This window comes from Oncorhynchus masou, unplaced genomic scaffold, assembly GCF_036934945.1.
Source record: "Oncorhynchus masou masou isolate Uvic2021 unplaced genomic scaffold, UVic_Omas_1.1 unplaced_scaffold_1461, whole genome shotgun sequence".
NCBI classification, from domain to species: Eukaryota; Metazoa; Chordata; class Actinopteri; order Salmoniformes; family Salmonidae; genus Oncorhynchus; species Oncorhynchus masou.
Window position 1 is genome coordinate 58,858 of NW_027004595.1, and position 24,529 is coordinate 83,386.

A 24,529-nucleotide genomic window follows, 5' to 3' on the forward strand; every position below is an offset into this window, starting at 1 on the left:
TGGACACTCAGGTTTCCTTCCTGAACTGGCCTACTGTTCTTGTGTACTTATCTGTTTACTATCTGTAGATTCTATTGCTCATCTTTTCTATTGGATTTTGCCAACTCCTGATTTTTTTTATAACATATGAAGTTATGTCTTGTCTTAGTGACACAAAAAGGAATTATATTGACAAGAGCTTTTAAATATTTGTATCTCTGGAGTTGTTCCTGATGTGTTAAAATATGTTTTACTTTGTATTGCTGTCAGTCATTACTGGTCATTCTATATTTTATATTATGTAATACCATATTGTTCTGTGTCATGATATTGCTTGTTTTATTTTCAAATGATTAATGATTCATTAGTACATTTATTTGAGATACATTGAATACAGTATAAGCATCATGTTGTAAATAAGCTCAAAGGTAGACAATAAATAGACAACAAATACATTGATTGTTTGACTAACATGCATTGATTCATAACTATGCTTCGCGTTCCTAGGAAACTATGCAGTTTTTTGTTTTTTTTACATGTTATTTCTTACATTAGTACCCCAGGTCATCTTAGGTTTCATTACATACAGTCGAGAAGACCTACTGTATATAAGACCAGCTTCAACTCAACATCAGTTCGACCAAGAATATGACTTTCGCGAAGCGGATCCTGTGTTCTGCCTTTCAACCGGGACAACGGAATGGATCCCAGCCGGCGACCCAAACAAACGACTTCGTAAAAGAGGGAAACGAGGCGGTCTTCTGATCAGACTACGTAGACGGGCACATCGTGCCCCACTTCCTAGCATTCTTCTCGCCAATGTCCAGTCTCTTGACAACAAGGTTGATGAAATCCGAGCAAGGGTAGCATTCCAGAGGGACATCAGAGACTGTAACGTTCTTTGCTTCACGGAAACATGGCTCACTGGAGAGACGCTCTCGGTGGCGGTGCAGCCAGCGGGTTTCTCCACGCATCGCGCCGACAGAAACAAACACCTTTCTGGTAAGAAGAGGGGCGGCGACGTATGCCTTATGGCTAACGAGACGTGGTGTGATCACAGAAACATACAGGAACTCAAGTCCTTCTGTTCACCTGATTTAGAATTCCTCACAATCAAATGCAGACCGCATTATCTACCAAGAGAATTCTCTTCGATTATAATCACAGCCGTATATATTCCCCCCCAAGCAGACACATTGATGGCTCTGAACAAACTTTATTTGACTCTTTGCAAACTGGAATCCATACATCCTGAGGCTGTATTCATTGTAGCTGGGGATTTTAACAAGGCTAATCTGAAAACAAGACTCCCTAAAATGTATCAGCATATCGATTGCGCCACCAGGGCTGGCAAAACCTTGGATCACTGTTATTCTAACTTCCGCGATGCATATAAGGCCCTGCCCCGCCCCCCTTTCGGAAAAGCTGACCACGACTCCATTTTGCTGATCCCTGCCTACAGACAGAAACTGAAACAAGAAGCTCCCACGCTGAGGTCTGTCCAACGCTGGTCCGACCAAGCTGATTCCACACTCCAAGACTGCTTCCATCACGTGGACTGGGACATGTTTCGTATTGCATCAGGCAAAAACATTGACGAATACACTGATTCGGTGTGCGAGTTCATGTTACGGTTTTCATGCGGTGAAGGAGAGTCGGACCAAAATGCAGCGTGTAGATTGCGATCCATGTTTAATGAAAAACATAAAACACGAATCAATACAAATACTACAAAAACAAAAAGAACGTAACGAAAACCGAAACAGCCTATACTAGTGTAAAACTAACATAGCGATAGGAACAAGGACACTAAGGACAATCACCCACGAAACACACAAAGAATATGGCTGCCTAAATATGGTTCCCAATCAGAGACAACGATAATCACCTGACTCTGATTGAGAACCGCCTCAGGCAGCCATAGCCTGAAGCTAGACGTCCCACAAAACCCCAAGACAAAAACACACCACAATAACCCATGTCACACCCTGGCCTGACCGAATAAATGAAGAATAAACATAATATATTTCGACCAGGGCGTGACAGTTCATTAGAACGTGCGTTGAAGATGTCGTTCCCATAGCAACGATTAAAACATTCCCTAACCAGAAACCGTGGATTGATGGCAGCATTCGCGTGAAACTGAAAGCGCGAACCACTGCTTTTAATCAGGGCAAGGTGACTGGTAATATGACTGAATACAAACAGTGCAGCTATTCCCTCCGTAAGGCTATCAAACAAGCTAAGCGTCAGTACAGAGACAAAGTAGAATCTCAATTCAAAGGCTCAGACACAAGAGGTATCTGGCAGGGTCTACAGTCAATCACGGACTACAAGATGAAATCCAGCTCAGTCACGGACCAGGATGTCTTGCTCCCAGGCAGACTAAATAACTTTTTTGCCCGATTTGAGGACAATACAGAGCCACTGACACGGCCTGCAACGGAAACATGCGGTCTCTCCTTCAATGCAGCCGAGGTGAGTAAAACATTTAAACGTGTTAACCCTCACAAGGCTGCAGGCCCAGACGGCATCCCCAGTACAGGTGCATCAAAGCTGGGACCGAGAGACTGAAAAACAGCTTCTATCTCAAGGCCATCAGACTGTTAAACAGCAACCACTAACATTGAGTGGCTGCTGCCAACACACTGACTCAACTCCAGCCACTTCAATAATGGGAATTGATGGGAAAGGTTGTGAAATATATCACTACCCACTTTAAACAATGCTACCTAATATAACGTTTACATACCCTACATTATTCATCTCATATGTATACGTATATACTGTACTCTATCATCTACTGCATCCTTATGTAATACATGTATCACTAGCCACTTTAACTATGCCACTTTGTTTACATACTCATCTCATATGTATATACTGTACTCAATACCATCTACTGTATCTTGCCTATGCTGCTCTGCACCATCACTCATTCATATCTTTATGTACATATTCTTTATCCCCTTACACTGTGTATAAGAAATTAGTTTTGGAATTGTTAGTTAGATTACTTGTTGGTTATTACTGCATTGTCGGAACTGGAAGCACAAGCATTTCGCTACACTCGCATTAACATCTGCTAACCATGTGTACATTTACATTACATTTAAGTCATTTAGACAAGATTACAAATTTATGACAAATAAAATTTGACTTGAACTAAATCCATTCTGCTCGTTTCTTGTATTTCTACCTATTGGACACATGATGGAACCATTGAACCACATAGCTTGGCTATAGGCAGGTCAGGGATACTACATTACTGTCAGGAGACACTGTCATAGATCAACACCAAGCACTGTTCATAACCTCTCTCTCCCCCTCTCCCCCTCTCTCTCCCCCTCTCCACCCCCTCCCCCCCACTCTCTACCCCCTCCCCCCTCTCTCCCCCTCTCCCCCCCTCTCTCTCCCCCCTCTCTCTTTCCTCTCCCCCTCCCCCAGTTTGTTGCTGCTGGAGAAGTTTACCACTGTGCAGATTGCTCTCGGCTCCCCTCTCAGGACTCCAGTAGTGGACCTCTCCTCCCCTCATGACTCCAGTGGTGGACCTCTCCTCCCCTCAGGACTCCAGTGGCTGACCTCTCCTCCCCTCATGACTCCAGTGGTGGAACTCTCCTCCCCTCAGGACTCCAGTGGTGGACCTCTCCTCCTCTCAGGACTCCAGTGGTGGACCTCTCCTCCCCTCATGACTCCAGTGGTGGACCTCTCCTCCCCTCAGGACTCCAGTAGTGGACCTCTCCTCCCCTCAGGACTCCAGTAGTGGACCTCTCCTCCCCTCAGGACTCCAGTGGTGGACCTCTCCTCCCCTCAGGACTCCAGTGGTGGACCTCTCCTCCCCTCATGACTCCAGTGGTGGACCTCTCCTCCCCTCATGACTCCAGTGATGGACCTCTCCTCTCCTCAGGGACTCCAGTGGTGGACCTCTCCTCCCCTCGGGACTCCAGTGGTGGACCTCTCCTTCCACTAAGGACTCCAGTAGTGGATCTCTCCTCCCCACAGGACTCCAGTAGTGGACCTCTCCTCCCCTCAGGACTCCAGTGGTTGACCTCCCCTCCCCTCAGGACTCCAGTGGTGGACCTCCCCTCCCCTCAGGACTCCAGTGGTGGACCTCTCCTCCCCTCATGACTCCAGTGGTGGACCTCTCCTCCCCTCGGGACTCCAGTGGTGGACCTCTCCTCCCCTCGGGACTCCAGTGGTGGACCTCTCCTCCCCTCGGGACTCCAGTGGTGGACCTCTCCTCCCCTCGGGACTCCAGTGGTGGACCTCTCCTCCCCTCGGGACTCCAGTGGTGGACCTCTCCTCCCCTCGGGACTCCAGTGGTGGACCTCTCCTCCCCTCGGGACTCCAGTGGTGGACCTCTCCTCCCCTCGGGACTCCAGTGGTGGACCTATCCCCCCTCGGGACTCCAGTGGTGGACCTCTCCTCCCCTCGGGACTCCAGTGGTGGACCTCTCCTCCCCTCGGGACTCCAGTGGTGGACCTCTCCTCCCCTCGGGACTCCAGTGGTGGACCTCTCCTCCCCTCGGGACTCCAGTGGTGGACCTCTCCCCCCTCGGGACTCCAGTGGTGGACCTCTCCTCCCCTCGGGACTCCAGTGGTGGACCTCTCCTCCCCTCGGGACTCCAGTGGTGGACCTCTCCTCCCCTCGGGACTCCAGTGGTGGACCTCTCCTTCCCTCATGACTCCAGTGGTGGACCTCTCCTCAGGGACTCCAGTGGTGGACCTCTCCTCCCCTCGGGACTCCAGTGGTGGACCTCTCCTTCCCTCATGACTCCAGTGGTGGACCTCTCCTCAGGGACTCCAGTGGTGGACCTCTCCTCCTCTCAGGACTCCAGTGGTGGACCTCTCCTCCTCTCAGGACTCCAGTGGTGGACCTCTCCTCCCCTCAGGACTCCAGTGGTGGACCTCTCCTTCCCTCATGACTCCAGTGGTGGACCTCTCCTCCCCTCAGGACTCTACTGGGTGTGTATGTTTAACTCTGGCTATCATACCTGGGTTGTACTGTGATTCTAGACCATGCTAGCCCACTGAGGTAAAGTGTAGACATTAGCTCCTGTTAGCTAACATGAATCTCCAGGTCTAAGACAAGGTTATCTCATCATTACAGACCAGCTTCTTTCACTGAAATCACACCCAGTCTGTTGTTTGGTTATTCCACATCTAAAATTATACATACTTTAATGTGAGTGTATATACCTACAGCTATAGGTTCTATAGACTGTCCAAAATAGCACCCTATTCCTACATAGTGCACTATTTTCTACCAGAGCCTCATGGTCACGGTCAAACATAGTGCACTGTGTAGGGGATAGGGTGCCATTTAGGTCACATTCATAATGTTGGGTTGTTGTAAGGTTGCTGTAATGGATTTAATATGACCATGGTCCCCTCCCTTCCTCTCCTCCTCTGGTCCCCCTGTCCCTGTCTCTGGGTGGGGAACGTCACCATGGACCTCACTGAGAAACACATATTGGACCTTTTCAAAACGTATGACCATCATGCCCCATCTGTTTTAGTTCTGTATCTGCATCTCTAACTACATGTTAGTCAACAGACGCTCTTATCCAGAGACTTACAGGATGACTTTCAGAGTTCCACATTCTAATTATATCTCCCCTCAGCTACAGTACAGAACATAGAGAGTATCAGAGTTCTACATTCTAATTCTATCTCCCCTCACCTACAGTACAGAACATAGAGAGTATCAGAGTTCTACATTCTAATTATATCTCCCCTCACCTACAGTACAGAACATAGAGAGTATCAGAGTTCCACATTCTAATTATATCTCCCCTCACCTACAGTACAGAACATAGAGAGCATCAGAGTTCCACATTCTAATTATATCTCCCTTCACCTACAGTACAGAACATAGAGAGCATCACAGTTCCACATTCTAATTATATCTCCCTTCACCTACAGTACAGAACATAGAGAGCATCACAGTTCTACATTCTAATTCGATCTCCGGTCACCTACAGTACAGAACATAGAGAGTATCAGAGTTCCACATTCTAATTATATCTCCCCTCAGCTACAGTACAGAACATAGAGAGCATCACAGTTCTACATTCTAATTCGATCTCCAGTCACCTACAGTACAGAACACAGAGAGCATCACAGTTCTACATTATAATTCTATGTGCTGTACTGTAGTTGAGGGAAGATCGTATCAGAGTTCTACATTCTAATTATACATTCTGTACTGTAGGTGTAGGGAGAGAGTATCAGAGTTCTAATTTTATCTCCCCTCATCTACAGTAAATAACATAGAAATAGAATGTAGAACTATAATACTCTCAATGTTTCGTCTCTCCCTAGTTGTGGTTATATGTGTGGTGAGATAGAGAGTATCAGAGTTCTACATGAGAGATGATGTGGCTTTGTCAACATCAAGAATACCAACATGGCTGCTCTCACCTTGGAGAGGCTCCAGGTGAGTGGTGGGATGAAACATAATGCTGTCAAATGCATTTAACTATGTGAGATGTGCTTTCAATTATTTAGCTTGAACAAAAGGAGATTGTTGTATGTATTTTGACAGTGGATGCTGTTGTATGTATTTTGACAGTGGATGCTGTTGTATATATTTTGACAGTGGATGATGTTGTATGGATTTTGACAGTGGGGTCTGTTGTATGTATTTTGACAGTGGATGATGTTGTATGTATTTTGACAGTGGATGATGTTGTATGTATTTTGACAGTGGGGTCTGTTTTATGTATTTTGAGAGTGGATGATGTTGTATGTATTTTGACAGTGGATGATGTTGTATGTATTTTGACAGTGGCCGCTGTTGTATGTATTTTGACAGTGGATGCTGTTGTATGTATTTTGACAGTGGATGCTGTTGTATGTATTTTGACAGTGGATGCTGTTGTATGTATTTTGACAGTGGGGTCTGTTGTATGTATTTTGACAGTGGGGTCTGTTGTATGGATTTTGACAGTGGGGTCTGTTGTATGTATTTTGACAGTGGGGTCTGTTGTATGTATTTTGAAAGTGGATGATGTTGTATGTATTTTGACAGTGGCTGCTGTTGTATGGATTTTGACAGTGGGGTCTGTTGTATGTATTTTGACAGTGGATGATGTTGTATGTATTTTGACAGTGGCTGCTGTTGTATGGATTTTGACAGTGGGGTCTGTTGTATGTATTTTGACAGTGGATGATGTTGTATGTATTTTGACAGTGGATGATGTTGTATGTATTTTGACAGTGGCCGCTGTTGTATGTATTTTGACAGTGGATGATGTTGTATGTATTTTGACAGTGGATGATGTTGTATGTATTTTGACAGTGGGGTCTGTTGTATGTATTTTGAGAGTGGATGATGTTGTATGTATTTTGACAGTGGATGATGTTGTATGTATTTTGACAGTGGCCGCTGTTGTATGTATTTTGACAGTGGATGATGTTGTATGTATTTTGACAGTGGATGCTGTTGTATGTATTTTGACAGTGGATGCTGTTGTATGTATTTTGACAGTGGATGCTGTTGTATGTATTTTGACAGTGGGGTCTGTTGTATGTATTTTGACAGTGGGGTCTGTTGTATGGATTTTGACAGTGGGGTCTGTTGTATGTATTTTGACAGTGGGGTCTGTTGTATGTATTTTGAAAGTGGATGATGTTGTATGTATTTTGACAGTGGCTGCTGTTGTATGGATTTTGACAGTGGGGTCTGTTGTATGTATTTTGACAGTGGATGATGTTGTATGTATTTTGACAATGGATGATGTATGTATTTTGACAGTGGATGCTGTTGTATGGATTTTGACAGTGGGGTCTGTTGTATGTATTTTGACAGTGGATGATGTTGTATGTATTTTGACAGTGGATGATGTATGTATTTTGACAGTGGGGTCTGTTTTATGTATTTTGACAGTGGATGATGTTGTATGTATTTTGACAGTGGATGATGTTGCATGTATTTTGACAGTGGATGATGTTGCATGTATTTTGACAGTGGATGATGTTGTATGTATTTTGACAGTGGATGATGTTGTATGTATTTTGACAGTGGATGATGTTGCATGTATTTTGACAGTGGATGATGTTGCATGTATTTTGACAGTGGATGATGTTGCATGTATTTTGACAGTGGCTGATTTTGTATGTATTTTGACAGTGGATGATGTATGTATTTTGACAGTGGCTGCTGTTGTATGGATTTTGACAGTGGGGTCTGTTGTATGTATTTTGACAGTGGATGATGTTGTATGTATTTTGACAGTGGCTGCTGTTGTATGTATTTTAACAGTGGATGATGTTGATTGTATTTTGACAGTGGATGATGTTGTATGTATTTTGACAGTGGATGATGTTGCATGTATTTTGACAGTGGCTGATGTTGTATATATTTTGACAGTGGATGTGTTGTATGTATTTTGACAGTGGATGATGTTCTATGTATTTTGACAGTGGATGTGTTGTATGTATTTTGACAGTGGATGTGTTGTATGTATTTTGACAGTGGATGTGTTGTATGTATTTTGACAGTGGATGATGTTCTATGTATTTTGACAGTGGATGTGTTGTATGTATTTTGACAGTGGATGATGTTCTATGTATTTTGACAGTGGATGCTGTTGTATGTATTTTGACAGTGGATGATGTTCTATGTATTTTGACAGTGGATGATGTTGTATGTATTTTGACAGTGGATGATGTTGTATGTATTTTGACAGTGGATGATGTTGTATGTATTTTGACAGTGGATGATGTTGTATGTATTTTGACAGTGGATGATGTTGTATGTATTTTGACAGTGGATGATGTTGTATGTATTTTGACAGTGGATGATGTTGTATGTATTTTGACAGTGGATGATGTTCTATGTATTTTGACAGTGGATGATGTTGTATGTATTTTGACAGTGACTGCGGTTTGTCCTACTGTCCAGGTGGTGGAGCTGGAGAGCACCAGACTGGTGATTTTGTACCCAGACCGCTAGGTCCTCTCCTCAGAGGACCAACCTCCAACCGAGACCTCAACACCTCCTCAGCCTCCCAGTACGCCGCCACAGGGTAAGGACATCCGACTATCTGTCAAAACATCAACTATATATTATAAACATATATAAGCATTTATAATTTTGTATTCTAAATTGCTACTAATCTATGGGCCATGAATTGTACAAATTACAGATAACTGACAGAAGGTGGGGATGGGAGCACTTGCGTGGAGGTGCTTGTGTTTTCATACTGTTTGTTTGTCTTTCCCAGGACCAGGAGGATGGCTCCCATTAATGGTGATGAGTGTTTATTCTGGAGGACCACTGGCTGCCTGTATGGTGACAAATGGAGCATCAAACACAAGCCTGACCATAGAGGAAGAGACAGGAAACCATGGCAACCCTGAACACCCTGACAACCCTGAACACCCTGACCACCCAGACTACCCTGACCACCCTGACCACCCTGACTACCCTGACCACCCTGACCACCCTGACCACCCTGACCACCCTGACCACCCTGACCACCCTGACCACCCAGACTACCCTGACTACCCTGACTACCCTGACTACCCTGACTACCCTGACCACCCAGACTACCCTGACCTCCCTGACCACCCAGACCACCCTGACCTCCCTGACCAACCAAACTACCTTGACCACCCAGACCACCCAGACTACCCTGACCACCGTGACCCACTGACCACCCTGAACACCTCGCACCGTCCGGATATAACAGAGGGAAGAAGAAGAGGAGGAAGAGGAAGAACAGAATAATGAATATGAAGATTGAGGTAGAGGAATAGGGACCGTGTACCTACCTTAAAAGGGAACAGGAAGCTTGGACAGAATGGGGGTGTTGGGGGGGGAACCACTTTTATAGTCCTCTGACACACAGCACAGACAGAACACTGGACATACAGTATGAGTGTGTGAAGTGTCAATCAAAGTGAAGAGGAGGGCTCCTCTGATTCCCTTTCCCTGCTCCCTCAGCCTGAGCTGATTTTGAATTCAATTGCAAATGAATATAGGGCCTGTTCCAGGCAGACTATATTACAGTCGCCTGCCAGATCTCACAATGCCTGGATAGGTGTTTGTGTTTAAGATATCAGTTAACCTGCGTTTCCTGACTGCGCATTCAATGATGTGGCACACAACCATTGGTTGCTGCACACAGCTTGACTGCAATATAGTCAGCCTGGAACGCCCTCAGTGTCCATGCGGTGTTCTAACATCCACACCAGACCACCTTAACTGAAACAAGTAGTGTGCTGCTGTGGATATTGGATCAAGGCCCGTATCTTCAGTTCAGTGATTTTATACATGATGTTCAGTGGACTAATTCAATTCAAGTTGACTAAAGTGACAATATGAGGAGCACAGAATGATTGATGAGAGCATCAATGTAAAAAGACAATCTGTCTGTATCCTCTCAGCATGTGGGGAGCTGAGTGAACAAATGACTACTGTTTTATTATGACAATCAGTTGTATTCATTCATAATAAAATACAGTTTAATCAAATCAGATGTAGTGTCATTGTTAATGTAATGTCATTATTCAGAAAGGCTATGGATACTGGTGTTCTAAAACCCAAAAACAGTTTTAGCAACATGTTTGGGGAATGAACAGCACCCCACCAGAACTAGTGTTTCTCAATCCTCTCAGGAGGGACCCATCTATCCACTCTCCATATTGGAGCCACCAATGAAGAAATACAAGTAGCCTATGACATATCAGACAGACATTTCTTGTAAAGTCCCTCTCTCTCCTCATGAAGATGTTCACACCGTTCTTAAAGCCCTTCACTGGCGTGTTGGTTGCCAGGAAGAGGCATCATGAGGACAGGAAGCCAGCTCTGCAGCACCTTTCAGCCCCTCAGTACATCTAGTTGCTGTCAACCACAGAACTCACACCATTCTGTTTCATTCTCTGTTTGGACAGTGAGCTCACCTCCCCTCTCTCCTCACGCTGTAAGTACGCTTGATGATGTCTATCTTTTCATTATTATTGGTTTCTAGTCCTCAAACTTCTGATATGACAATGTTTTTATATTGCTGTTTTGTTTGTCTGTTAGCCTAGACATACATAATGTAGACCTAAATACAGTTTGTTTGTCTGTTAGCCTAGACATACATAATGTAGACCAACATACAGTTTGTTTGTCTGTTAACCTAGGCATACATAAGGTAGACCTTCATGCAGTTTGTTTGTCTGTTAACCTAGACATACATAATGTAGACCTACATACAGTTTGTTTGTCTGTTAGCCTAGGCATACATAATGTTGAACAACATACAGTTTGTATGTTAACCTAGATATACATAATGTAGACCTCCATACAGTTTGTTTGTGTGTTAACCTAGACATATATAATGTAGACCTACATACAGTTTGTTTGTCTGTTAGCCTAGACATAGATAATGTAGACCTACATACAGTTTGTTTGTCTGTTAGCCTAGACATACATAATGTAGACCTTCAAACAGTTTGTCTGTTAACCTAGACATACATTATGTAGACTACATACAGTTTGTTTGTCTGTTAACCTAGACATACATTATGTAGACCTACATACAGTTTGTTTGTCTGTTAACCTTGACATACATAATGTAGACCTACATACAGTTTGTTGTCTGTTAACCTAGATATACATAATGTAGACCAACATACAGTTTGTTTGTCTGTTAATCTAGACATACATAATGTAGACCTACATACAGTTTGTCTGTTAACCTAGATATAAATAATGTAGACCTACATACAGTTTGTTTGTCTGTTAAGAACCTAAAGTGAACCTAACTTCAACGTCAGGAAAAACAAGCATTTTAAAACCACGACCTGGAGAGGTAACACCGGCGATCAACTTAACACTTTACAACTAAGCACACTGAAAATAAACAGGACTTCTGCAGAGTTGCACACACTGTGGTCCAACCAACAGCTCCACACAGAGAGCCAGAAGAGCTTTATTTCCTCCTTCCTGACTGCTGATGTGCTCTTAAAGTGGCAGCGCACAGTGAAGGATCTGTGCAGGATTTCACCACAACATTAGACTATATATGGATAACAGGGTACATTAGACTATATATGGATAACAGGCTACATTAGACTATATATGGATAACAGGCTACATTAGACTATATATGGATAACAGGCTACATTAGACTATATATGGATAACAGGCTACATTAGACTATATATGGATAACAGGCTACATTAGACTATATATGGATAACAGGCTACATTAGACTATATATGGATAACAGGCTACATTAGACTATATATGGATAACAGGCTACATTAGACTATATATGGATAACAGGCTACATTAGACTATATATGGATAACAGGCTACATTAGACTATATATGGATAACAGGCTACATTAGACTATATATGGATAACAGGCTACATTAGACTATATATGGATAACAGGCTACATTAGACTATATATGGATAACAGGCTACATTAGACTATATATGGATAACAGGCTACATTAGACTATATATGGATAACAGGCTACATTAGACTATATATGGATAACAGGCTACATTAGACTATATATGGATAACAGGCTACATTAGACTATATATGGATAACAGGGTACATTAGACTATATATGGATAACAGGCTACATTAGACTATATATGGATAACAGGCTCCATTAGACTATATATGGATAACAGGCTACATTAGACTATATATGGATAACAGGCTACATTAGACTATATATGGATAACAGGCTACATTAGACTATATATGGATAACAGGCTACATTAGACTATATATGGATAACAGGCTACATTAGACTATATATGGATAACAGGCTACATTAGACTATATATGGATAACAGGCTACATTAGACTATATATGGATAACAGGCTACATTAGACTATATATGGATAACAGGCTACATTAGACTATATATGGATAACAGGCTACATTAGACTATATATGGATAACAGGCTACATTAGACTATATATGGATACCATGCTACATTAGACTATACAGTATATGGACAGCAGCAGTCAATACAGCAGACTATGGTGATGATGATACTGATTCCTCTGCTAACTAATGATACTACCAGTACTGTACACAAGGGGCAACAGTGTAACATAATATGATAGAGGCATGTTGTACTACAGACATCAGTGTTTTGGTGCTTAAATGTGACTTTGTCAAGTAGACAGTGTTGTGTTTCACCATTCTATCTGATGTATTGTCAGTTTGTAATGTTGTTATTCGCCCAACATTATTGAGGACATTTTTATTAGGATGGTGCAGTAATGTTGAGATGCCAGTAGGAGGAGCTCTAGTCCAGAACACTGGAACCTTCAGTACCACGTTGATGCAGCTGATGAGGAGTGTAAATTGAATGTGTTTGTAGAATAGAATGAATGACATCATGGAACTGACCAAATGTAAATGGAACTTTGACCTGTTCCATGTAGAACTCAGAGGGACAAGGCAACACATTCTGAGATATTATAAACATTCCATATAGAACAGTCAACATATTGTTAACATGGTTCTGTATTTAAATAAAAGTGGATTTGGGGAACATTTAGTCCATTATAGAAACGTAGGACCCTCTCTAATACAGTAACCTCCGTTCTCTGACATGATGTTCTGGTCCTCATGCATGTTAATGAGGAAGGAAAGGAAGGAAAGGACAGTTCTGGATCAGCTACTTGTGTTCTGACTACTATAAATATGTATCAACCACAGAACTGACACTTCAGAACTGACACTTCAGCAGTTCCCACACACTACCAGACAGTTAACTCACTGTACAAGACCTCTCCCCTTCACTTCACTCTGTAAGTACACTTGACAATATCTTGAAATATAGTTTTTTGGTTCTTTGTTTTTAGTAATATATACATAAGACACATACTTGAGGGTAATGTATCATTTTACTCCTTGTTATGTTTTGAGTTATGTTTTGGTTGTTACATCCGGGTCAGTATTCATAAAGTGTCTCAGTGTAGGAGTGTTGATCTACATAGGGATGAGATGATTAACCAGGGTAAAAAAGACATGCAGACAAACATTGTAATACTGCAGTGTGTGTGTGTGTGTGTGTGTGCGGGGGATTTCTACATTGCTAGACATGACGGCCTTGTTGACCTGATAGCCAGCGAGGTGAGACCAGTAGTCTCACCAACAGCACACATGCATAAACATTCTTGTGTAAGGGGTCACCTTGTTGGCGCTGGAGAAGATGGCTGACGTTTTATGGGCTCTTATTAACCAACTGTGCTATTTTGTTAGTTTTTTCTTGTTGTTTCTAACTTATTTTGTTCATAATGTTGCTGCTACCATCTCTTATGACCGAAAATAACTTCTGGAAATCAGAACAGCGATTACTCACCTTGAACTTATTGAAGAATTTCTCTTTAATGAGTTGGACGAGAGGGATTTACTCCAGACATCCGAACAGGACCTCATCCCCGTCATTCGTAGGAGAAAGAGACGGAAAAGATTTTGCGGAAGAAGATCGGGTGCCTTGTGACGAGTGGTTAATGTGCAGTTGCCACCTGTGCTGTTAGCCAACGTGCAATCGCTGGATAATTAATTGGACAAACTAAAATCACATATATCCTACCAATGGGACATTAAAAACTGAAACATCTTATGCTTCACTGAGTCGTGGCTGAATGACAACATGAATAACACAGCTGGTGGGTTATACACTGTATCGGCAGGATAGAACAGCAGCCTCTGGTATGACAAAGGGTGGCGGTCTATGTATATTTGTAAACAACAGCTGGTGCACAATATCTAAAGAAGTCTCAAGGTTTTGCCTGCCTGAGGTAGAGTATCTCATGATAACCTGTAGACCACACTATCTACCTAGAGAGTTTTCGTCTTTATTTTTTGTAGCTGTGTACATACAGTGGGGAGAACATGTATTTGATATACTGCCGATTTTGCAGGTTTTCCGACTTACAAAGCATGTAGAGGTCTGTATTTTTTTTTCATAGGTACACTTCAACTGTGAGATACGGAATCTAAAACAAAAATCCAGAAAATCACATTGTTTGATTTTTAAGTAATTAATTTGCATTTTATTGCATGACATAAGTATTTGATCTACTGTTCTCTGCTACCGCACGGCAAGCAGTACCGGAGCACCTAGTGTAGGTCCAAAAGACTGCTTAACAGCTTCTACCCCAACCCATAAGACTCCTGAACAGCTTCTACCCAACCCATAAGACTCCTGAACAGCTTCTACCCAACCCATAAGACTCCTGAACAGCTTCTACCCAACCCATAAGACTCCTGAACATCTTCTACCCCAACCCATAAGACTCCTGAACATCTTCTACCCCAACCCATAAGACTCCTGAACAGCTTCTACCCCAACCCATAAGACTCCTGAACAGCTTCTACCCAACCCATAAGACTCCTGAACAGCTTCTACCCCAACCCATAAGACTCCTGAACAGCTTCTACCCAACCCATAAGACTCCTTAACAGCTTCTACCCAACCCATAAGACTCCTGAACATCTTCTACCCAACCCATAAGACTCCTTAACAGCTTCTACCCAACCCATAAGACTGCTTAACAGCTTCTACCCCAACCCATAAGACTCCTGAACAGCTTCTACCCCAACCCATAAGACTCCTGAACAGCTTCTACCCCAACCCATAAGACTCCTGAACAGCTTCTACCCCAACCCATAAGACTCCTGAACAGCTTCTACCCCAATCCATAAGACTCCTTAACAGCTTCTACCCAACCCATGAGACTCCTTAACAGCTTCTACCCAACCCATAAGACTCCTGAACAGCTTCTACCCCAACCCATAAGACTCCTGAACAGCTTCTACCCCAACCCATAAGACTCCTGAACAGCTTCTACCCCAACCCATAAGACTCCTGAACAGCTTCTACCCCAACCCATAAGACTCCTGAACAGATGGCTACCCCAACCCATGAGACTCCTGAACAGATGGCTACCCCAACCCATAAGACTCCTGAACAGCTTCTACCCCAACCCATAAGACTCCTGAACAGCTTCTACCCAACCCATAAGACTCCTGAACAGCTTCTACCCAACCCATAAGACTCCTGAACAGCTTCTACCCCAACCCATAAGACTCCTGAACAGCTTCTACCCCAACCCATAAGACTCCTGAACAGCTTCTACCCCAACCCATAAGACTCCTGAACAGCTTCTACCCAACCCATAAGACTCCTGAACAGCTTCTACCCAACCCATAAGACTCCTGAACAGCTTCTACCCCAACCCATAAGACTCCTGAACAGCTTCTACCCAACCCATAAGACTCCTGAACAGCTTCTACCCCAACCCATAAGACTCCTGAACAGATGGCTACCCCAACCCATAAGACTCCTGAACAGCTTCTACCCCAACCCATAAGACTCCTGAACAGCTTCTACCCCAACCCATAAGACTCCTGAACAGATGGCTACCCAGACTATTTGCATTCCCCCCCCTCTTTTTACTCTGCTGCTACAATACTCTCTGTTATTATCTATGAATAAGTCACTTTAATAACTCTACCTACAAGTACATATTACCTCAATTTCCTCGACTAACCGGTGCCACCGCACATTGACTCTGTACCTTTACCCCCTGTATATAGCCTCACTATTGTTATTTTATTGCTGCTCTTAATTATTTGTTACTTTAAAAACAAAAACATTGTTGTATTTTTCTTAAAACTGCATGGTTAGTTAATGGCTTGTAAGTAAGCGTTTCACTGTAAGGTCTACACCTGTTGTATTCGGCACATGTGACAAAAACAATTTGATTTGAAGCTGGTTTAATGTTGATTATGATGTGTTTTCCAGTGGGCAAAATACTCCATATATTGTTGTTGGGGGGTGCAGGGGAGGTACTAATTGTTGAAATGGGCTACTCATTTAACATCAACATAGAGCAGGTCTTTACAGAGAATCTGCTTAAATACCAGCCCCACGTGGTGCTTGGACAGCCTGGGTGGAGGTGCAAGCTGGTGGCACTGAAATGTGTCCGTCTCAGCCACTCACACAGGCTTGCAGTACGTGGCCTCCAATTTGCTGGTCTGACAAAACTAGGGCAAAATAAGTGGCTAGGTACTGCTCTGTTTCAGCTGACATGGGCAGTTTAGCTGTTTGGAGAGGGAGGTGCTTTCTGTACTCTTAAGTGCCATGCATTCAGGGACCTTTGAAATGTTCAATTTGATTGGTGATTCAAATAAACTATTTAAAAAGTGTGTGTGACACAGTGACTGTAGCTGAGGGTCCTTTAGGACCAGACTGATAGGGAGTAGAGTTGACATCTAGACTGTGGAGGATGTGTGTTTTCTTCATCCATAACAACCAGCTCTCTAGACTTTGATACAGACTCCATGGGCCTTATGGGCCTTCAATACAGGTGGGTGTGTGTGTGTGTGTGTGTGTGTGTGTGTGTGTGTGTGTGTGTGTGTGTGTGTGTGTGTGTGTGTGTGTGTGTGTGTGTGTGTCACAAGTGTAGAGAGTCAGGAGGCAGTTGCAGGTTTAGAACTACTGAATGTCATAAAATAATAAAGTACTCAGGAAATAGCAGGACAACAAGCAACATTTACCAAATTTGCCAAAGCGAAGGCTGGTGTGTCTGTCCGTCTGTCCGTCCGTCCGTCCGCCCGTCCGCCCGCCCGCCCGCCCGCCCGCCCGCCCGCCCGTTGTTGTTTATGTTTCTAAGACTGCAGGGTGGGAGATGCAACAATGGCCTTGAGAACAGCAGGAAGTGTGCTGGTGGTCTTTCTCTGGTCTGTAGCAGGTATGGTCTCATTCTTATCTTTTAGTTGCTCTGTTTAACAATCTACAGACATTTCTAAAAGGATAAGAATCATAATGTTGTTCTGGTGTGTTCTGTTAGGAGTCTCCACTTCACTTAAATAGTTATCTTTCACACCTCACTGAGTGACCCTTATCTGTGGTTTCCATCCACACTCAACTCAGCAACTATGGCAACAAAGTGTGGACAAACCTTACTGTCAGTGTGAGCCGAAAGACCTTGACTTCATTCTGATTCCCTTTTGTTGTGTGACCTTGTTTCAGTGATTCTGGGTCAGAATAGCATGATTGTGACCTACACCAAGAATAGTTTCTGTACCTTGAAGGGGTCAACAGTGGATCTATCCTGCTCTTACACATATCCCAGAGGTCATACAGTCACAGCAACCACATGGTATAAATGGAAGAGTTTGACCAGGACTTACATCCCAGTTAAATATGAGGATCGTATAGAGTACCGTGGGAATAAGGAGAATGACTGCACCCTGAGAATCACAGACCTGAGAGAGGAGGATTCAGCATCATATTACTTCTCATTTTCAACAGGCTCATGGACATCTGGCTCAGTTGTCACTCTCTCTGTCACAGGTTCTGTAATCTGACATAAAGAGAACAGTTACCACTTCTAATGATGTATTACATTTTCAATGAGAACTTGGAATGGTGCTGACTGACAGATGTTCTCCATTGTTGTTTCATAACTACAGATCTAAAGGTGACTGGGGGAACAAGAGGGGAGTATTGGACGACACTGACCTGTAGCACCACCTGTACTCTGCCTGACAACCCCACCTACATCTGGTACAAGAACGGACTCAAAGTAAAGGAGGACACTTCCAGCCTGGACTCAGACTCCTTTAGTGATGCAGACAGTTACTCCTGTGCTGTAAAAGGCCACGAGGATCTCCACTCTCCTGCAGTGTGTGAGTGTGGACTTTTACATACAACATTTGTTTCAGGTCGTCAGACGATCATTATTGAATTTGCTGTGAATGTGACGTCCACTTCTGCTTTAGTTCCGTATGCTTTGCCACGCAGTGTTGAATGGGCTTCAAGATATAAAATCAAATTCATGAAAATGCAGTCAATGGATGGATTTACTTCTACCAAATACCTTTCATTACGTTGTTGAGCCTGTACACCATTGCACAACTTTTTTTGAGCACTGAAGACCCATGAAAAATAACTACTAAAGTTTAAAAACTACAAAGCTGATAGTCACTTCCTGGTTACTTTCACAGCATATGATTTAAACATTGTTGTTTAGTTTTTTTCATTGATACTTGGAGGTGAGGTGCCCTGATTGGTGTCACTCGTTAGTCAGAATGTGTTACAACTGTGGGGTTTTATTTTGTTTGCCTCTTCTTGGGTAAATGTTGTGGAAGCTCATGTCTTTTTGGTTCCAGTTGTTGTTGATAGTACATTTTCAATGGACTCCCCCATGAGTGTCTTTCAGAGCCCACTGGTCTCATTTTTGTCTTTGTCAGTGACTCTTTTATTAATTACCAGTTTTGTTTTGGTTACATTTGAGGTTTTCTTGCTGGGGAACGTAACAGCATAAGTGTATACAGTAGATATTGTAATTAAGAATTTTATAAAGGTGTTATATTGTCTTGTATTTCAGGTCAGAAGTGTTGGAGTGTGACTTACACCCATCAGAGTATCTGTGCGTTGAAGGGGTCAACAGTGGACATATCCTGCTCTTACACATATCCCAGTTATCATGAGATCAAACAAGCTTTCTGGTTTACTAAATGGTCTGGTATGGAGGCTGAAGATCTGAGCTCAGTGCCAGGGTATGAGGGTCATATAGAGTACCTTGGGGATAAGGAGAGTGACTGTACCCTGAGAATCACAGACCTGAGATTGAGTGACTCTGCTGGGTACATGTTCAGATTCATAACATCTGGAGAAAAGTTTTCTGGCTCACCTGTCTCCCTGACTGTCACAGGTAATCTGTCACTCATCTCACATCTATGACACATATCTAGATAGCTGTAATGTGAGTGTTGTTTGTATGTATGCGAATGGGAATGTTGTGTTTTAATCTGTTTTATTGATTCTATGGAACCCAGGACTTCCTGGAAAACAGTGGAAATTATTACAGAGTTGACTGTCCTGTCTAAATATATCAAATTAATGACCGTAATTACCTTATTTAAGGGCAGTCATGCAGACACTGCAGTGTTATGCAACAGGGAAAAATATATAATATTTCACATAAGAGGACATATATAGGAGGAGAATAATGATGTGGTTCCTTTTACTCTAGATGCTGTGTTGGAGATGGATCCTACATCTGTGTTAGAGGGGAGAGAGTCACACTGAGATGTAGAACCAACTGTACACTGGACCCCATCACAGCCTACAGTTGGTATAAGAATGGACAGTCTATACCAAACAGCAACACCTCCTCTCCTGTCTATATCCTGTTCTCAGTCAGCAGTGAGGATACAGGCAGATACTCCTGTTCTGTAGAAGGACATGAGGATCTCCCCTCTGCTGAAGAGACTCTCACTGTCACATGTAAGTACATGGGGTTTAACCCTTTAGTTTGGTATATTAACATTGTAGTGACATATCCACATGATACTTGAATTGATCATCTTGAATAAGAGGGTGGATCTAAAAGTAATTGTGTGGAAAAGTACAATTGTGGAATGTTTATATAATATGTTTAATAACTGTCCTAATTTGTACTAAATCTACTGTTTTTTTTACACCAGATGGTCCATTGAACCCCTCAGTGTCAGTCAGTCCCTCTGGTGAACTAGTGGAGGGCAGTTCAGTGACTCTGACCTGCAGCAGTGATGCCAACCCACCTGTGGACAAATACACCTGGTACAAGAAGAACGTAGCCTCACCAAAAGCATCAGGACAGAGTTACAGCATCACTAACATCATCTCTGAGGACAGAGGAGAATATTACTGTGAGGCTGAGAATAAATATGGACGTCTCAACTCTTCTTCTGTGTCTGTGGACGTTCAGTGTAAGTTCACATCATCTTCCTCTATTCATTGATAATCACACAGGTCAACAACAATAAATAATAGTTAGCAATGTGAGACACTCATCATACTGTATGACAGAATTAAATACATATTGTTTCATTTTGTTCTTCCCTGGTTTCCTCTGTCATATCTCCACCATGCATTTATTAACTCATGACCCTGCAGCAGTGTTTCCCTGGGTTCCTGTGGTGGGGGTGGGGGCTGTCCTGACTGCTGGAGCTCTGCTACTCACCATCTACTGCACTCTGAAGAGGTAACCTGCATTTACATATCCTGTATTAGTAACATAAACTTCCACTAGAGGTCAGTAGAGAGCAGAACTCACTCTGTTCCTCATTACAGGAGATCCACAGGAGGAAGTGATGACACAGCAGACACACTGATAATAATGTCAACACCCGAAGTTATTTCAATCCCAATACCACAAACATAGACAATAAATGAATGAATGAATGTATTTGTGTTTTATGCAGTATTGAGTGTTTGTGTTTCTGTGTCTCTCTCCACAGAGTGTCCATCCTGACCCCAACAGTGACATGTACACATCTCTGAACATGAAGACCAGGTCACCAGAGTATGACACCCTGGCAGTAAGTCTCTTATAATGCAGTCTGTGTGTCCGTGTACATACAAGTGTTAGAGGGAGTGGTTTGTAAAGTGCTCATTCAATGTGTCTCCTTTCAGAATGTGAGAGACTTGGCAGTGACACACACAGGCACTCAGATAGATGCTGAGTCCTCCGATTACGAGAACTAAAGAGAACCACGACAGAACATGGACTGAAGAGAACCACCACAGAACTTGGACTGAAGAGCAACAGCATCAAACCAAAGCTAGGCCTCACAATGTTATTCTCTTACTATCATGTTGCTTTCTTATCTAGGTTTGAGACAATGAGCTTTAACTTTTGAGTAAGTGCTGGAATTTAGATTGTTCTCCTAATGATAAATACAGTATGTGCACTACCGTTCAAAAGTTTGGGGTCACTTAAAATGTCCTTGTTTTTGAAAGAAAAGCAAAAAAATGTGTCCATTAAAATAGCATCTAATTGATCAGAAATGCAGTGTAGACATTGTTAATGTTGTAAAATACTATTCTACCTGGAAAATGCAGATGTTTTATGGAATATCTACAAAGGCGTGCAGAAGCCAATTATCAGCAACCATTACCCCTGTGTTTCAATGGCACGTTGTGTTAGCTAATCCAAGTTTATCATTTTAAAAGGTAAATTAATCATTAGAAAACCATATTGTTATTATGTTAGCACAGCTGAAAACTGTTGTGCTCGCTGATTAAAGAAGCAATGAAACTGGCCTTTTTTACACTAGTTGAGTATCTGGAGCATCAGCATTTGTGGGTTCATTTACAGGTTCAACATGTCAACTTATCTGTTTACTATCTGTAGATTGTATTGCTTATCTTTTTTATGGGATTTTGCCAATTCCAGATTTTGAACGATGCGGGCGAGGTTCAAACACAGCTAGCGAGCATTCACAAAGAAAATATTATATCAGAAATCAGCAGCATAGTGAGAAACAGCTAGTTACAGTAGCAGAGTCAACGGAGGACAAGAAGCCAGCGTAGAGTAACAGTAGCAGCAGCAGAGTCAACGGAGGGCAAGAAGCCAGCGTAGAGTAACAGTAGCAGCAGCAGAGTCAACAGAGGACAAGAAGCCAGCGTAGAGTAACAGTAGCAGCAGCAGAGTCAACAGAGGACAAGAAGCCAGCGTAGAGTAACAGTAGCAGCAGTAGAGTCAACAGAGGACAAGAAGCCAGCGTAGAGTAACAGTAGCAGCAGCAGAGTCAGAGGACAAGAAGCCAGCGTAGAGTAACAGTAGCAGCAGCAGAGTCAACAGAGGACAAGAAGCCAGCGTAGAGTAACAGTAGCAGCAGCAGAGTCAGAGGACAAGAAGCCAGCGTAGAGTAACAGTAGCAGCAGCAGAGTCAGAGGACAAGAAGCCAGCGTAGAGTAACAGTAGCAGCAGCAGAGTCAGAGGACAAGAAGCCAGCGTAGAGTAACAGTAGCAGCAGCAGAGTCAGAGGACAAGAAGCCAGCGTAGAGTAACAGTAGCAGCAGCAGAGTCAACAGAGGACAAGAAGCCAGCGTAGAGTAACAGTAGCAGCAGCAGAGTCAACAGAGGACAAGAAGCCAGCGTAGAGTAACAGTAGCAGCAGCAGAGTCAACAGAGGACAAGAAGCCAGCGTAGAGTAACAGTAGCAGCAGCAGAGTCAACAGAGGACAAGAAGCCAGCGTAGAGTAACAGTAGCAGCAGCAGAGTCAGAGGACAAGAAGCCAGCGTAGAGTAACAGTAGCAGCAGCAGAGTCAACAGAGGACAAGAAGCCAGCGTAGAGTAACAGTAGCAGCAGCAGAGTCAGAGGACAAGAAGCCAGCGTAGAGTAACAGTAGCAGCAGCAGAGTCAGAGGACAAGAAGCCAGCGTAGAGTAACAGTAGCAGCAGCAGAGTCAGAGGACAAGAAGCCAGCGTAGAGTAACAGTAGCAGCAGCAGAGTCAGAGGACAAGAAGCCAGCGTAAGTAACAGTAGCAGCAGCAGAGTCAACAGAGGACAAGAAGCCAGCGTGAGTAACAGTAGCAGCAGCAGAGTCAACAGAGGACAAGAAGCCAGCGTAGAGTAACAGTAGCAGCAGCAGAGTCAACAGAGGACAAGAAGCCAGCGTAGAGTAACAGTAGCAGCAGCAGAGTCAACAGAGGACAAGAAGCCAGCGTAGAGTAACAGTAGCAGCAGCAGAGTCAGAGGACAAGAAGCCAGGGTAGAGTAACAGTAGCAGCAGCAGAGTCAACAGAGGACAAGAAGCCAGCGTAGAGTAACAGTAGCAGCAGCAGAGTCAACAGAGGACAAGAAGCCAGCGTAGAGTAACAGTAGCAGCAGCAGAGTCAACAGAGGACAAGAAGCCAGCGTAGAGTAACAGTAGCAACAGCAGAGTCAACAGAGGACAAGAAGCCAGCGTAGAGTAACAGTAGCAGCAGCAGAGTCAACGGAGGACAAGAAGCCAGCGTAGAGTAACAGTAGCAGCAGCAGCAGAATGATGTGAGATCAGAACCGGTCAGTTTAATAGACCACAGAATGAGATGGTGGTGAATGATACTAGTCTCTAATTGGACACTCAGGTTTCCTTCCTGAACTGGCCTACTGTTCTTGTGTACTTATCTGTTTACTATCTGTAGATTCTATTGCTCATCTTTTCTATTGGATTTTGCCAACTCCTGATTTTTTTTATAACTTATAAAGTTATGTCTTGTCTTAGTGACACAAAAAGGAATTATATTGACAAGAGCTTTTAAATGTTTGTATCTCTGGAGTTGTTCCTGATGTGTTAAAATATGTTTTACTTTGTATTGCTGTCAGTCATTACTGGTCATTCTATATTTTATATTATGTAATACCATATTGTTCAGTGTCATGATATTGCTTGTTTTATTTTCAAATGATTAATGATTCATTAGTACATTTATTTGAGATACATTGAATACAGTATAAGCAGTATATGACTAACATGCATTGATTCATAACTATGCTTCGCGTTCCTAGGAAACTATGCAGTTTTTTGTTTTTTTTACATGTTATTTCTTACATTAGTACCCCAGGTCATCTTAGGTTTCATTACATACAGTCGAGAAGACCTACTGTATATAAGACCAGCTTCAACTCAACATCAGTTCGACCAAGAATATGACTTTCACGAAGCGGATCCTGTGTTCTGCCTTTCAACCGGGACAACGGAATGGATCCCAGCCGGCGACCCAAACAAACGACTTCGTAAA

The 24,529-nt window shown here is 43.0% G+C and overlaps 1 long non-coding RNA gene across 1 annotated transcript; it reads left to right on the forward strand.

The window, feature by feature from the left end:
• Positions 1–20,051: 20,051 nt before the first annotated feature.
• Positions 20,052–21,130, forward strand: LOC135530925 (uncharacterized). Its single transcript, XR_010453920.1, has 4 exons — positions 20,052–20,261; positions 20,462–20,725; positions 20,913–21,000; positions 21,090–21,130. It is a non-coding gene; the product is annotated as an uncharacterized LOC135530925 (long non-coding RNA).
• The last annotated feature ends 3,399 nt before the right edge of the window (positions 21,131–24,529 follow it).